Consider the following 16,046-nt stretch of genomic DNA (forward strand, 5'->3'; position numbering starts at 1 on the left):
GAGAGGATGAACGTGTGCGAGTATGGAGACAGCCTCATGAATCCATGGACCCTGCCACGCAGAGTGGCCACGCGGGTAGAGGCGCCATGTCGTGGATTGCGCCGCCCCTTCCGCCGGAGGTTCGAGTCCTCCCTCGGGCGTGGGTGTGTGTGTTCTTAGCATAAGTTAGTTTAAGTAGTGTGTAAGTATAGGGACCGATGGTCTCAGCAGTTTGGTCCCTTAGAAATTCAAGCACATTTGAACATTTGATCATGTACCCTGCATGTCAGCAGGGGAAGCACTGTAATAGTGTGGGACGGGTGTAATTGGAGTGATACGGAGCCCCTGATACTGCTAAATACGACTCTGACAGGTGACACGTACGTAAGTATCTTGTGTGGTTACCTGCATCCATTCATGTCCATTGTGCATTCCGACGGACTTACGCAATTCCAGCAGGACAATGCGACATCCCACACGTCCAGAATTGCTACAGAGTGGCTCTAGAAGCACTCTTCTGTGTTTAAACACCTCCGCTGGCCACCAAACTCCCCAGACATGAACATTATGGAGCATTTCTGGGATTCCTTGCAACGTGCTGTTCAGAAGAGGTCTCCAACCCCTAGTACTCTTACCGATTTGTGGACAGCCCTGCAGGATACATGGTATCATTTCCCTCCAGGACTACTTCAAACGTTAATCGCGTCCATTCCATGTCATTTTGCGGCACTTCTGCGTGCTTGCGGGGGCCCTAAACGTTATTAGGCAGGTGTACCTGTTTATTTGGCTCTTCAGTCTACTTTTAGTTAGCATCCTGTCTGATCACCTGCGTCCATTCATGCCCATTGTGCATTCTGATGGTCTTGGGAAATTCCAGCAGGACAATACGACATCCCACACGTCCAGAATTGCTGCAGAGTGGCTCCAGCATCCACTTTATGTCTTTCTCGCCCATAATTCCCACAGATTAATGGAATGAAAAATGTTTATCTCTTACATTTTCGCGGTTCATGCATGAAGAATGCTTTTCTCATTTATTACTTCTTTACTACCAACTGTATTTGCGACACAATTTGTAGACAGTTGAAGCTTGTGAAAAACTGCCGCGTCGTGATTTACGTTTTAATTTATTATTTCCTTACTAGTACCTCTATTCGCAACACATTTCGCAGACACAATAGTCATACACCACTGGATGTATCTCCAAGTTGTATCACTGTACTACACATAGTTGATGAGATACGTCATAAACATTTATCTGGATGAAAACGAAACTGCAGGGTGCAGTTTATGAGAGATACAGGTGAAATTTGATGTTGTATATATGTGGAATGCATTTGACATGTGTATACACGCGCAATGCAATGGGTAAAAAGCTCATATTGAAAAGTTGGAAGGAAATCATAAAATTTGATAGAGACATTAGTTATGATCTGGAAATAAATACTATTGTTATGAGAACCACCAACCTCCTATTGAGGTGGGGGTGAATGTGGAGAGAGAAAGGTGGAGGAGGTGATTGACAGAGTGAGGAAAGGAGGTGATCGACACATAGGTAGATGGGGAACAGATCTACAGAGAGGGAAGGAGGATATGGGTAGAGAAAGGAGAGAGGAACAGCTGGACATAGACAGGGCGGGGAAGACATGAAAAAATACGCATTTAAAGATTAAACAACTTTAATTAACTCGCATGGATACTCACAGTCATGCTTCTTGCGTCTATGCTCCCTTCCATCTACATACACAGCTTATCTGGCTCTCCACAATCTCGCGCACAGATAAATCAGTCTCTCCAATTTCAAGATTGGCATCTAGTACACTCAACAATCAGTAGCCTTCCGCTTCGAATCGACTGTTGTAACTGCGGCGATGACTCAATTCTCATAGCATACCACTCACTTTCATATGTAAGCATTGCTACACTAAATCATTACGTAAATATACAGAACGAACTAATAATAATAAAAAAAGCGTTGTAGAAATCTTTTTCTGAGCATTTACTTTTAAGATACTGACTTTTAGCAGTAAATAGGCCTGCCTATTTGAATTTTTTCACTTACTGATGGCTTCCTAACCCGTTTTGGTACATCTATTGGTGCTTCGTCTTGACTGTGAAATGGTTCAAATGGCTGTGAGCACAATGGGACTTAACTTCTGAGGTCATCAGTCGCCTAGAACTTAGAACTACTTAAACCTAACTAACCTAAGGACATCACACACATCCATGCCTGAGGCAGGATTCGAACCTGCGACCGTAGCAGTCGCGCTGTTACAGACTGTAGTGACTAGAACCACTCGGCCACCCCGGCCGGCTCTTGAATCTGAGTACTTGCTGCTGCATCCCCTCTTCCTCTGTCTGCCAAGTTAATTAACCAATGCTTGCTACTGGTACTTCGTTCCTCCCAATACTGTTCAATTTACCAACACCTGTCTGTCCATAACGCTGCATTTCTTCTGTCTCTTGTCTCTTATACACTTACAAGCTAAACTTTCTGTTGCTATCTGTCTTCACTTTAACGTCTCTTGCTTCACTCTGCCCCCAGATTCCCGTCTCCATCTTCCATCCCCCCCCCCCCCCTCCATCGTCTACATTTTCTTTCTTCTCTCCATCCTCTGCATTTCTTTCTTCCCTCCATCAACTTCGTATTCTTTCCTCTTAACTGGATCTTCCCTCTTCTGTGCTTTACCTTCTTTGTCATTATTGGATACTTGTCTCAGCCTTTCGATCTCATCGTTTACACCAACTTCTACTTTCACAATGGCTGCCTCTACATGTACTTTGACGTGTATCAGTTATGGCAGGTCGTTTTCTCTGTTCCGTATTCATTGTATCCGCTGGTTTATCATAACCTGCAGTTTCCTCATTTCCTAGAGTATTGTGGATTGTTCTTATTCTATTTGTTACCTGTCCAAAACTTGTCTCTTATTTGATTTACTTTCTTTCAACACGTCGAGTAATTTTCTTCCCATATCTTTGTTATTTATCTCACCCGTTGAAGCTCTATCTCAAGACCGTGTCCTCATCTCTGGTAAACAGCATTTGCAGTATTAAAGAGCTTATTTCATCTTATGGCTATGTCACTGGATTGCTATGGTGATCGAACGCCTCATGCCTCATCGCCGACACTGTGTTGCGGACATGACACCACACTGATCTACGTCACCTTTAAACTCCGTGCTGTTTGCTTCACTTCTCTCGCCGTTGTGTGTTATGCCTCCTTCCTCTGGGTAATCGTCAGTCTTCCTGCTAGACGTTCCACGATCCATCTCGTTTCCTTTAACGTTACTCTCACTTGCCTCTGTCCCGGCTCCTCCCCCCTCCCCTGCCATCTGTTCTCTGTGCCATTTTGCTGTGTATGACTTCACTCACACTGGTCTATTAGCTGCTGATTCTGCACGCTGGTCCGCAGTCTTATTCGTTGTGTGTGACATCACTCTTGCTTGCATCACTGCTGCTTTCCTTAGGACCTGAATTGCCTATCGCCTCACTGCGTATGATGTCACTCATGTGTGTAACTGTTACTCCTTTCGCTCTTTGCTCTACATTCTGCTATAGGTGATTTTTGTACGATTTTCTGAATAATTTTTTATTTTGATAAGCCTTCATACTGGTTGCACCCTCGTCTTTCCGTATTACTCTGTTGACAATTTCTTCTGATATTTGTGTCTTCCTCCGATCTTCTGTAGGTCTCTGAGTTATTTGCTCTTCTATTATCGCCTTCCACATATCCTCTTTGTCCGATGTTTCTATAGTATCATGACCAATTTCGCATACAATTCGTACTTACTCTGGTGATTGATAATAATTAAATTCGGCTATTGCCCACTCTGAACTCCTCGTCAAACTATTCAAATCATTCGGTGATCCTCCTGTTAACAACTCTTGTACTACTCTCGGCAGTTTTCTCCGAAGCTCTGATACCCTACATTCGTATTAAAAAATTAAAAATAAAAAAATAAAATATAACTATGTGACGTATTTTCTCGAGTATCTTATTAACGTCAGCTGAAAAACTGCCTCCCTTATTCCCTGGGTTCCACATGAGTTCCCTTGTTACATTAGTGTGAGCTTGCTTCCACTAACACATGTCGATAAATTTCTGTCTAGATACCTGATTTTTTTTTTTTTTTTTTTTTTGACACTGATTTTTGATGTCGTCTGCCCATAGTTGCCTGTCTGATTTTATTAGAATACAGGCTGTATCTCTTTACTTCTCTTTATACGAGTGTGTTGGTATATACTTTCTGAACACTTCTACACAAAACTGAGGGCGAAAAACCCCTCCTCGTCTGAATTCTATACTGGCAAATTTTGTTCTCTCACAACAGCAGACAGTGTTGTACTTAGAGGATGCTGTACCTAGGAACACATGTTTCTCGGTCATTGCTTCAGTCTAGTGACTGATTATCGAACCACATGAAGGAATGCACCCCAGAGTGCGCCATTTTCTACAGTTTTTGTTGTCACTGGACTTGAGGTAGTTTTTTGTGTGGGATTGTTACAGATCTGGGTAAAGTCAGAAAGTGTTTCAAGGTGCAACACTGTACCCCGCCATTCAAAATATTCGTGTAATACCTGGCACGTGATAACGTTCCATGCAGTGAGTTCTACTTGCTAAGTCATTCTGTGCATATATTCTGTTATAGTGCAGCTGTACTCGTTAACAATGTTGTCTCCTGGTTGATCGATATCTGCCATCTAACGACTGGAATAGGCACTGTTTGTTATGCCAATAGCAGTGTCCAGTCACGGTCACCAGGTGGCAAAAAATTTATGCACGGATGATAAAACTAACTTGCGGCGCAACAAAACGTTTAAATTACTTTTATCTAGCTGCCTGGGTAATAAAGAGTTATGTATGACTGATGTGTTAACTTTTCAATCGTCAACTATTCGCAATTCGCTTCTTCTATCTTCTCTCTTCTTTAACTTATCCTTCCTCTCGCTCTCTCCCTTAATGGAATCCTCAAAACTCGATGTCCTCCTTAAAATTTAATTACACATTGCAATGATGATGCCATGATGAGTCTCTGGAATATCATGCACTGCCCCTGTGACGCTCATCAGAGAATAACTTCAGTCTAATTTCTTCCTCAACTAGTTCATTTTCTGGATCTAGTATTCTCTTCACTGCCTGTTTCTTGAAGTGAAATTAAATTTTCAGTCTGTAATTTCCGAACGCGAATACTCCCACGAACGTGACCCGCCACAACAACGTAATAACTTTCTCTCTGAGTTCCAATTTTCAGCCATATACTTCGACTTATCTGTCCACACATTTTACTGTTCATTCAGTTACTACAAAAATACAACTTTCATTTCACGCAATACAACTAATTAGTCCTCTAACAAATAGCCAGGTCCTCCCTGTTCATCTTCACACTTCCAGCTACCAGTACGAACTCCCTTCCTACTCGAGGAAGTTCAAAGATAAATTTTAAACAGCGAGGCCAGAACGCATCCTCCTTACGGTTGATAATTGACATCATTTTACATATAATCTCAGGTACGATACAATAAACACAGATACACGTAAGTTACACTGGATTCGTTTATACAATGTTTACATTTGTTTGACAATTTAGGACACACATTTAAAAAAAAACACATATTGCATTTGAACTTCAATTATAATCATGGATTATGGTTAAAAGACACTATGATATTTGTAGTAGAGACAAATGTCGGTCACGTCTGTTAATCACAAATTTACGCTACGACCTCTCTGCCAGCCAAATACTTGTGGCAAAAATTATTTCACCTCCAGGATCAAATGTGAGGCTGCATTTTTTTTCTTTTTTTTGTTCCAGTTCTTTTGCAATCGCAAAGTTTCAATATTTCGTGTCTTTATCATAAAAACGTAATGTAAATCGATAAATATTTGATTTAAGTCTCTTGAACTTAGCTGGTAATACAAGTTACATTAAATTAAATAATGGTTAAATAGAAACACAGCCTAAATCTGTTCAGTGGCGCGAACTGAAACATATACCAAGAAGGTTACAGTTAGGTAAAAGTGACTTGTAACCATCTAACAATTTTTATTGCGTCATAAATGTCCATATCCAGCTCTTCCATTTGTATACTACCTCAGCGGCTTCTTGTTTAATACCCCATCAATGGTCTGGCGTGATATATTGTTCCCATCTCGTTTGATAGCACTGTTTCATAGTCTTGCGTTGCTGATGCAACCGTTCGCTTTGCTGGTCACTAACGTCTCTTAAGTTCTCGAGGAATTTATCAAGATAACTCTATAGCAAATGCAGTTAGACACTCATATTCCACATAAGGACATGAAATGCTTACATCAAATCAGCTATGTGTGTCTCATAATTAGCAGGAGTTTCAGCAACAAGAAAATTTTCCATTGTTGTAATGAATGATACCCATAAAGTGTACTATCCAACTATCTGGATGATATATTACATCAACGTCTCTTCTTTGCCATCATAGAATGACATCAGATCTAAAAGAAAAAAAGATGCAACATCATAACGCTGTCAATAACATAAACACTTAAGTAATTAATCTAACCCTAAACGTGTGGAATGTAAAAGTTCTAACTGCATGAAAACCAGAGCATGGAAAGCAAAATAGATTTCAGGTTTCTAATCAGGATATCAAAAGCATTACGAATCAGTAAAAAAATATCTCGTACAACTGAGAGTTCGAAAAAAATTTGTTGGCCATTGCTATTCGTAGCTTCAGGTATTCAACAAAGACATATCCTTAATCTGTGCACTAACAGTATTAGCCCAGAACACGCTGATTTCAAAACATTAGACTCAGTAGTTTCCATACCAGAATTCCCTTCCACAGACTGATAAATCTGTTTTCCTCCACTTCCCTTTATTTATTTAACTCGAGAGCTAGAAGCTGCGCTGTACTACTAATCCTAGCAATTACAGGTTGTTAATTATATCTTAACTGTTTGTGTTTCACTGGTCACATTCGCAGATTAACTACAAAATTTCCTCTGCGGCTCCACGCGCTGCAAGCAGAATGGACGGTTTTATTGGTACTGACGCCTCTGTGACAATGGCAATGTCGAGTATCTACCGCTAGCGTTCCCCCAGGAAAGGTACACCGTGCCATGTCACGTGCATAAACTCAGTGATAAACAGAGAATTCGAGAATAACATTGCATATAATGCATCACATTCCCAACGCAAAATTTTAGCTTATTATTTATGGTACAAAGATAAACAATGCTTCTACGACTGTTTGCAACCCACGCTCGTTGCGATTTCGTGATTCTGTCATCATTAATTTAAATCGATTGGTTGTTCTCGAATGTCTCTCAGCGTAGAATCATTTAACATGTCGAGTAAGTCATCGACTGTACTGTGTATACACACCACACTATACCGGACTTTCATAATCTTTGTCTTGGAACATACAGCCTCAGAATTAAGATTCAATAGTTCTCATCAGACAAAGGTTTCCGAGAGGTTTCCCTCGGTTGAAAGGCAAATGCTGGAATTGAAATAAGAAATAATCCCAATTGATACGCCCTTTACCCCACCACCACTCGTCTCGTAGTTTGCCCGAAAAGTCTCTGACACTTCAAAGTGTCACTATTAGAACAGCCTCCCTGTACCCCTAGAGGTAGGGGATGAAAAATATAGAAGAAAAGGAAAAGAAGGTAGTTGAAGAGCCACCTCCAGTGTACATGTCAGAAAATGTTCATTGCAGATGCACCTCATATTCCATTCTTAGTAATACGTAACATTACAAGTGTTCCACAATAAGCACTTCAGTACAATCCAACAACCATCATTAAACGTAAAGATAATAAATAATTTGTAGTATGATGTCACATCTAGAATTGAATCTCTTGTGTTGAAATTTTTGCTTATTTGAACTGTGGCGATTTGTGCGAAGAAGGTCGAATGAAAGAAATGATCAGAATCGCAAAATGTGGATTCAACCAAAGTGCGCAGGGATGGGAGAAGGAGATGGAAAATTATGTTGCAATGCCTGCAGATAGTGACGTAAGAACTAAAATATGGAACATTTTCTTGAACTTAGACTAGTGCATTGTTTTAAGCTCAGCAGCGTAATTCATAAGAGTGGTATAATTAATGCAACCACCGGTACAAATGAGGAAACCAGATTCCTAACTTTTACCACTTGCAGATGTTTATAATATTACGTGTAGTGTGTTTATTTTACTCAGAATATGCAGTCTTTAAATCAGATAAATGGAACAACATCCTATAGTTGAGGGTGGTATTGTTTAAACAATTTTGTAACTTATTCTTGATGCTATAATAAATGAAATTCAAAATTGTTACAATTTATGGTATTTTTTCTTATTACTTTCGACACGAGCTGGTTCAGCTGCATGTCAGCTGTCCTTTTTAATGCTGATTGTAATGTTAGGTTTATAGTGATGCATCCATCCCCAGTTCGTCTGGCAAATATTTTTAATTTTTTATACAATTCACAGTATTACGGTTATTGATTAAAATAAGTTCGCTGTAATTTCCATGGAATTTCTCTGTTTCAGTTTTAGTTTTCTATTTTGATATTTTTTTAGAAATTTTGAAAGACTAGCTTTTAATTTCGACTTCTGTCCGAGATTATCATACATGTACAATATATAACGGATCGATTTTGTGTTGATAAATTAGAAATATCGATATCATACCAATCTGCACAGTTTCTGAAATCTCAAATCTTCAGAGGTACATGATGACTCAAACAAAATAATCTGAACTTACAGCCTATTGAATACTCTTTACAAGATAGGAATGTGAAATAGAGATGTAATGAATTGTCGGTCAAAAATAATGATTGCAGTGACTTACAGCTGGTGGAGAGATATCTTAAGAAAACATCCTAATTTTTCTTCCTTCCTGTCTTTTGAAACGACGCGATTACGTTCCTCCATCAGCCATTTTTAATAACTTGTACACGCTGCTCGAGTGATAATGTGGCTAATTGGTGAAGCAAAGAACAAACAAATACCGACATTGCTATAAATGTATACGGATTGCAATAACATTCAGAATGTGTTGCTACTGAGGAAGCTGTGTCATCAGACAAAAAGCCATATTAATTTGCTGAATATGATCTATATAAACACACTCATTTACTTCTTACGTGAATCTCTTGTATACTTTATGTGCTTAATGAATATATCCAAAACGTTCCGTAAACTTGTGGCTGCAGGAGCGCTAAAAACTGAAAGTAAATGGAACAGGCAATGGAACTAAATGATTTAGGCAGTGGAAGGTACATCGGTAGTGAGACATTCACACAGCAGAAACTTCTGATCAAAATTGAATGAAGTAAATGTTGAATTGACTGGCTGAACTGCTTGGTATCAAATAAGGATTAAAAATGTAGTAAATTAGGACGGTAATGATGATGAGTAATTGAACGAGGACTGGCAATGTGGTCAATATGAATATGGGGGAATGGGGGAATACTTAGTATCAACGTAGTACAAGATTGCACAGGTTGTCCAGAGAGAAGAATACACCAAAAAAAGACTCCCAAAGATGATGAAATATACCGTCTCGACATCTGGAAGGTAGGATAAAACGTGGAAGAAAGAATTCAAGCTGAATCAGAAGGAGGTAAATATTAAATTGCTTGATGGCGACGGAGACACAGAATATTTTAATTTATAGGTGAGAAAAGAACTGTAAGGACTTTTCCTCCGATAAGAAAAGGTAGGCCAGTGGAGCTACTCATAACGTATATGTAAATGGTTGTCTCTGTAAAGGCTAGTTAACTGGCAACTAATCCCCAAAATGTAAAATTCGTAAAATGTTTAATTGATCCTCGAGTTTTGTAGAAACATAAGGAATAAAACGATATTTGATGTGTGGTGTTTGTGACCACAGTGCTATAGCTTGCTAGACAGAGAAGTGATCCAGATCTGGATCGACTTCATGCGGTGGACCATTGACCTGGTACACAAGCCAGTCTGTATATGGTTTTTAGGCGATTTTCTATGGAAATATCGCGCTAGTCCCCTATCTCATTTCCAATAAATATGGTACACAGATACTTCACGCAACTCAGAAATACATGGTGATCACCACTTCACTTCCCTAGGTTGGCTGACGGCTGAGGCGACACGAAGGGGGGCCGGCTGAGAAGTAAAAATAAAATAGAAAATTAGAAAACCATGAAATAACGGACCAGGTACAGCGAGATAAGCAGTAGTAAAGGAAAGATGGGGAGTAATTCTAATATGTTCTTTCTGATTGTGTAGCAATCAATGGAAATGCAGACTAGCGATGGCGAGAGAACCTTCTTTGAAGAAGAGAATTATGTTAATATTTGATATTACTCTGTTATGAAGTCTTTTCTACAAGAATTGAACTGCAGTACAGCCTTACATGGAAGTGAAACGAGGCAGATGAGCAGTTCATGTAAGCAGAGAATACAAATTTTCCACCTGTGTCCCTACAGAATTATTCTGAAGACTGGATGGCTAGGTCGAGTAGCTAATGAAGAGCTATTGAAACAAACTGATACGAAAATAACATTACGGTATTAGTTTTCATATAAATATGATATCCAGAGAAATCAGATGAAAATTGTATGCCTGTAATATGCAGTATTTGTGGTAAAATATAGAACAAAGTGCTGTTTCAGCAACCACAACACTAACAACACAGTTTTATATTATACGATTAATGTTTCTGTTGTATTGTATTTGTAAGATTTTGACTGTGTGAATAGAGAGATGGAGAAAAATAATTGTATTTGATGGGAAAATGTGAGAATGAACAAGTGGTGCTTAAGCACTATGAATCCATTCCAAACATTTTTTCTGCAGATGCAGCTCTCAGAAAGGATCAAAACAACATACCACCATCCTTTACATGTCCTAACTTGACAAATGTATACTGTGTGACATACTTTTAACTTATCATATTTTGGAACATGTTTATTACTAGTAATTCTCTTTCACCTTGAAGAAAATAATCACAAAGGATTTGTAAAATTATGGCCAATACATTATTGGAACTATATTTATTTCCAAAATTAAGATACAAGGTGTTTCACAAAGGTAGTCATACTGCCTATCGGCTTAAAAAGAACTTATTTGCGTTAAGAATGAAACGATGTAACGAATTTCGGACTCTGACGATAAATTACTGCCTTATAAACTTGCAAGGCAAAATATGTTTCATCAAGTTCACTTGAATATAGCACATTCTGTATATACTGCCAAAGAATTCATTTGTTGCAAGAAATTCTTAAATTCCTTTTTAGTACTTTCTCTTTAGATAAGTTACATTTCTGAAACATTAAATCTTATCAGTTCAAAAAAAATCTCATTTGGGAAAAGGAATATACGTAAATGTACTAATAACAGCGTAGATCATTTCAGTCACTATTTTATGAACTAGTTGTTGCTTTTTATATAGGTGCAGTTATCTCATCATTACATCTTACCAAAAGATATTCCAGTTCAACGCGTCATCAACACTCCCTGCATACAGCATTAAACACCTAAGACTATCACTGTAAATATTTTCTGAATGAGGGATGCAGTTGATGTATGTTTTGGCAGTGCAGGAGTATTAATAGGGATGCATGAATAAATGGAGAAAGAGATTTCAACAATGATTTTAAAACTTTCAATAGGACCAGCAGCATTTCTCAGACCGAACAACGAATAATTTTGCTGTGAGAGAGTATGCAGATGAGTCATTCCAAATCAACTGAACCATGGCATTCATCCCTCGAACTCGGATTTTCATAAAATTTGGTACATGGGGTTTGTTTACACGTATACTGACTGGTTTGAAATTTCATGCACTATCTTAAGCCGTTCCACACCTAGAACAGCCTGATTTTCAGCTTAAAACCCTAAAAACATCTGTGGCTCTCACGAATTCAATAAGTAGTCTTAAAACTATTTAATTTCTCCCAAAATAGAGGCAAGAAGGATTTGAAAATTTCTGCATTTATATAAAATTTTCTGTAGAATTCAAATATGGTATCAGATTTGTTGTAATTAAATTATGAAGGATGAGTTGAGCGTTGAAAGTAGAAATATTATTTTCTTTCTAATGTCTAAAACATAAATTACAAATAAATGTGTACAGTCTGTGGTTACAGTGTCTCAATACTATGACTAGTATCATTGGAAAGAGAAGATAATTTCCTTTAACAGAGCCTTCAAAAATCTTCCAGGAAACCAAAACTAGGCCTGTGATGGAACTAAATAGGGTAAATTTTAAAAAAATGTCGCTGAATCATAGAAAAGTTTTCAAATTTCCATCACGCACCAGGTGTCAAAACCGATCATGTATTTTTCTGTATGGCAGCTAGAGAAGTTGTTAGAGCACAATCTGAAAATTATATTTTAATTTCACTGGTAAGTTTCAGTTGAATTCCTATAAAGCAGCATGATTAATTTACAGTTGTTCATTTTACAGGAGAAATAAGCTCCAGTCGTAAAAAAAATGACATTACATGGAGGAGTAGGGCAAGTAGACCTGTGTATTGCAGAAGTTATCCACCACACAGCATTGGTTCATTCAAACAAGTAGAGTGCCATAAGACCATCTATTCACCAATTGTGACCAGTAATACAGCTACTACATTCACTCATGTACAGAAACATGCGTTCCTTTTGCAAGTAGGAATTATGCAAACATTGTGAAATAAGTAATGTTTGGAATCATCACAAAATCAGTATGAAAGTTATGCTCATGTGAATTGTTGTGATCCATTTAAGAGACAAAAAACAAATAAACAAGATTTGCGAGTTGTTTCACTTAATCTTGCTAACCAGTTCCATGAGATATTATGTGTTAGAACCAATATCATTCAAGGGTAGAAGTTGTGTTCAACATGCTGTAAGCATGCCTTCAGTGAAATTTTAGGTGTAGATCACAACAAGGCAAACAAAAACAGCAGCCAAAAAGTATGAGTGAAGTGAAGACTATGTTTGATTAAGACTGGGAAGAAGGGGAAGCAGCAGAAGATAAAGGAGAACACCATAAACTTAATAGAAGTTGAACAGGTATAGATAACTCACCAATGAAAATGCTTTCACCAGCTACAAACCAAAAATTCAGTGGCAAATGTAAAATAACGATTACTAGGAAAAAAATGTTAAAGAAACTGTATCTTGTGCTCCATGTTTGAGAAGAAGAATTATGCAAAGATGATAGTTCTGAGTATGAAAGCATAGCAGTTGAGCATGAGAAATATGAAAGGTTAATGATTTAGACAGACAGGTTTAATTAATTAAAAAATTCCAACTACAAATAGGCTGAAAAACACTTGTATTCTTACATTTGCTCTTCCATCATGTACAAGCGAAAAAATTCAAAGAACTCTTGGTGTATCACAAAGAATTGTACGAGAAGCTAGTGGCATTTGTAATACAAAAGGAATCAGTTCCCTCCTGTATTACTTGTACGAAATTTTTATGGAGATGATGAGTACAGTTGAGTGATACCTGGTGCGAAATATTAGGTCAGCATAGAAAAGAATGTTCATGCTCAGTAACGCTTAATGCTTAGTAATTTAGAGGAGTTGTATACAGCATTTAAGCAAATTGATCCTTAAATTAGATAGGGACTTTCAAAATTTTGTGAAATGCGTCCGAAATTTTGCGCTGGTTCATCACATATGCATCCCCTTAGTGTATGCACCATACACCAGAATATCGACTTGGTTTTACATGGCCTATATTTAAATATGAAGGATAATGTAAATTCTTTCGTAGATAAATTGTTTGTAGTAAAGAAAACAGGGATTGCATGTTAAGAATTTGTTATAAATGTCCTCCTTAAACAAATTTAATAGATTATAATGAAACTAAAGTTTAGCTCGAGGAAGAGAGTGAAATAAATTTTCATCATTAGGTATTGGCTGAAAGAACTCAGTTTATTGATGCGACCTTACCATTTAATTAATTTACTGATATGTCAGCGACAGAACTAGAAACTTTAGTTCCACAGAGCTATATTGCAAAAAGTCGAGTTGTGTACTTGAAAGAGAGAGAAAAAAATACTATAAATCAAAATGAGGCGCTAGTATTAATGGATTTTGCTGAAAATTATGGTTTTGTGCTACACCATACAGTGCAAATTACCAATGGGCTCATATGTCATGCACTATATATCTGCTGTTATATATTACAAAAATCCTAGCATAGAAGAATTATGCCATTTACCATTATGTAATACTTCTGAAGATTTAAATCGTTATTTTGCTTGTGTCTGTAACAATTATTCAAAAATTGTAGAGTAAATTAAATATCACTGTCCTCCTGTTAATAAAAGAGACTGTTTTACAAATGGGGGCAACACTAAAATAAAACTTGCAAATGTTTTTCAGATTTGTGTCGTTATGATGTTGATTTTGGAATCACTGCCATGTGGTGTCTTCTTGCAACAAACTCTGGAAAATCACCCTGTGATGCTATTGGGCGCAGGATGAAATAATTGGTGACAAAGGACAATTTACAGAGGCCATATAAGAAGAAAATTTTTGATCCTTCAAAATCGTTTAATCTTTACAGAGACAAGTTTTCCAAAATTCATTTTCTTATTCAGAAGAAAAAGAAGTACGTTCTACAAGAATTAAACTGCAACAGCCATTTACAAAATCAAAAACTCTAGCTGGCACCAGAAGTTGCCACCAATTCATACTTTTATCGACCAATACTCTGGCTGCTGAAAGAGTTAGCAGTGATAGTAACTATACTTTTCAATTTAACATTTCTGATGTGCAAACACATTTTGCAGAATTCTTGAAACGAAATACATTTATGGGCTGTGAATACTATTCTAATTGGTGTATTTGTCTTACTGAAATTTTAAATTTAGATCAGGGAGATGCCAGAATTACATTTATGAGTCAGGCAGGTCCAGCTGTATCTTTAGACTGGTCAGATAGGGGTTGATACTTGATTTCAAAAGGCAGGCAATATCAGATTTCAGTAGATTACCACAAATTAATAAATGTGAAATGAAGTAATTCATAGTAGTCCAAACTCTATTTTTAGACAGTCATACTAATAAATTTCCGTTCCTGCACACGTAAATGTGGGTATTATTTTGAATAAATTTTTGTTTCTGTGTGTAAAATTGGAATAGTTTGTTAAAATGTCCTAAATATTGTTTTTTATGACCATTAGTGTACCTGTGATTTCCCCAAAAATTTTTAAGTCTTTTTTAAAAGAAATTTTCTTCTATTTTCAATTATACCAGTCAGAATATTGGGACACTGTAACTACAGAATCTGCACACAGTAATATATAATTTAAGTTGTGGACATTTAAAAGAAAATATTTCTATTTTGAAGGCTCAAATCACCCTTCACAATGTAATTGCAAATAACCTGATACAATATTTGATCCTGCAGAAAATTTTGCATAAGTACAAAAATTTTCAAATTTCAAACTACTTATTGGACTCGTGACAGCCATGGATGATTTTTTTTTTAGTATTTTAGGCTGCAAATCAAGATTCTCTAGATGTGGATCGGCTCTAAATAGAGGTCTGAAATCTTAAAACAGTCATTACACATGTAAACAAACCATGTGAACCAAATTTCATGACAACCCAATTTGGTGAGTTGCATTCTGCTATTTTTCTGGTTCATTTGGCATGGAATGACCCAGATGTAATAAATAACACAGTCGATTTTATCACACATACATTTATGAGATGTCTTCAGTGCAATCGCCACGCATTTCCCGACATTATAAAACCACTTGTAGTACAAACTGTTCCTGCCACAGCCACTTGTGGCGTTTCACTAGGTGTGTTACATGCTGTATGCGTTTTCATTCTTACATAGAGCGCATATAGGTTGTAAAAGCTTTAACGAAAGCCATAATGGCCATTTAAAAACTTGCAGTAGAACTAATTCCCAGTGAGGAAACTCAACATTGTCATAAATTTATATTTAAAATAGGCACTACTCTGTTTACATGTTGTTCACATGAAAAATCATCAACATACGTTGTATCATTCTTGAAATTACTGTACATTTTACATTTGTGAACCGCTGGGTATAATTATGTTCCCTAAAAACTTAACCTGTTACGGCAATATTCGCAGTGATAG

The sequence above is a fragment of the Schistocerca americana genome, chromosome 7, assembly GCF_021461395.2.
Source record: "Schistocerca americana isolate TAMUIC-IGC-003095 chromosome 7, iqSchAmer2.1, whole genome shotgun sequence".
Classification (NCBI taxonomy): Eukaryota; Metazoa; Arthropoda; class Insecta; order Orthoptera; family Acrididae; genus Schistocerca; species Schistocerca americana.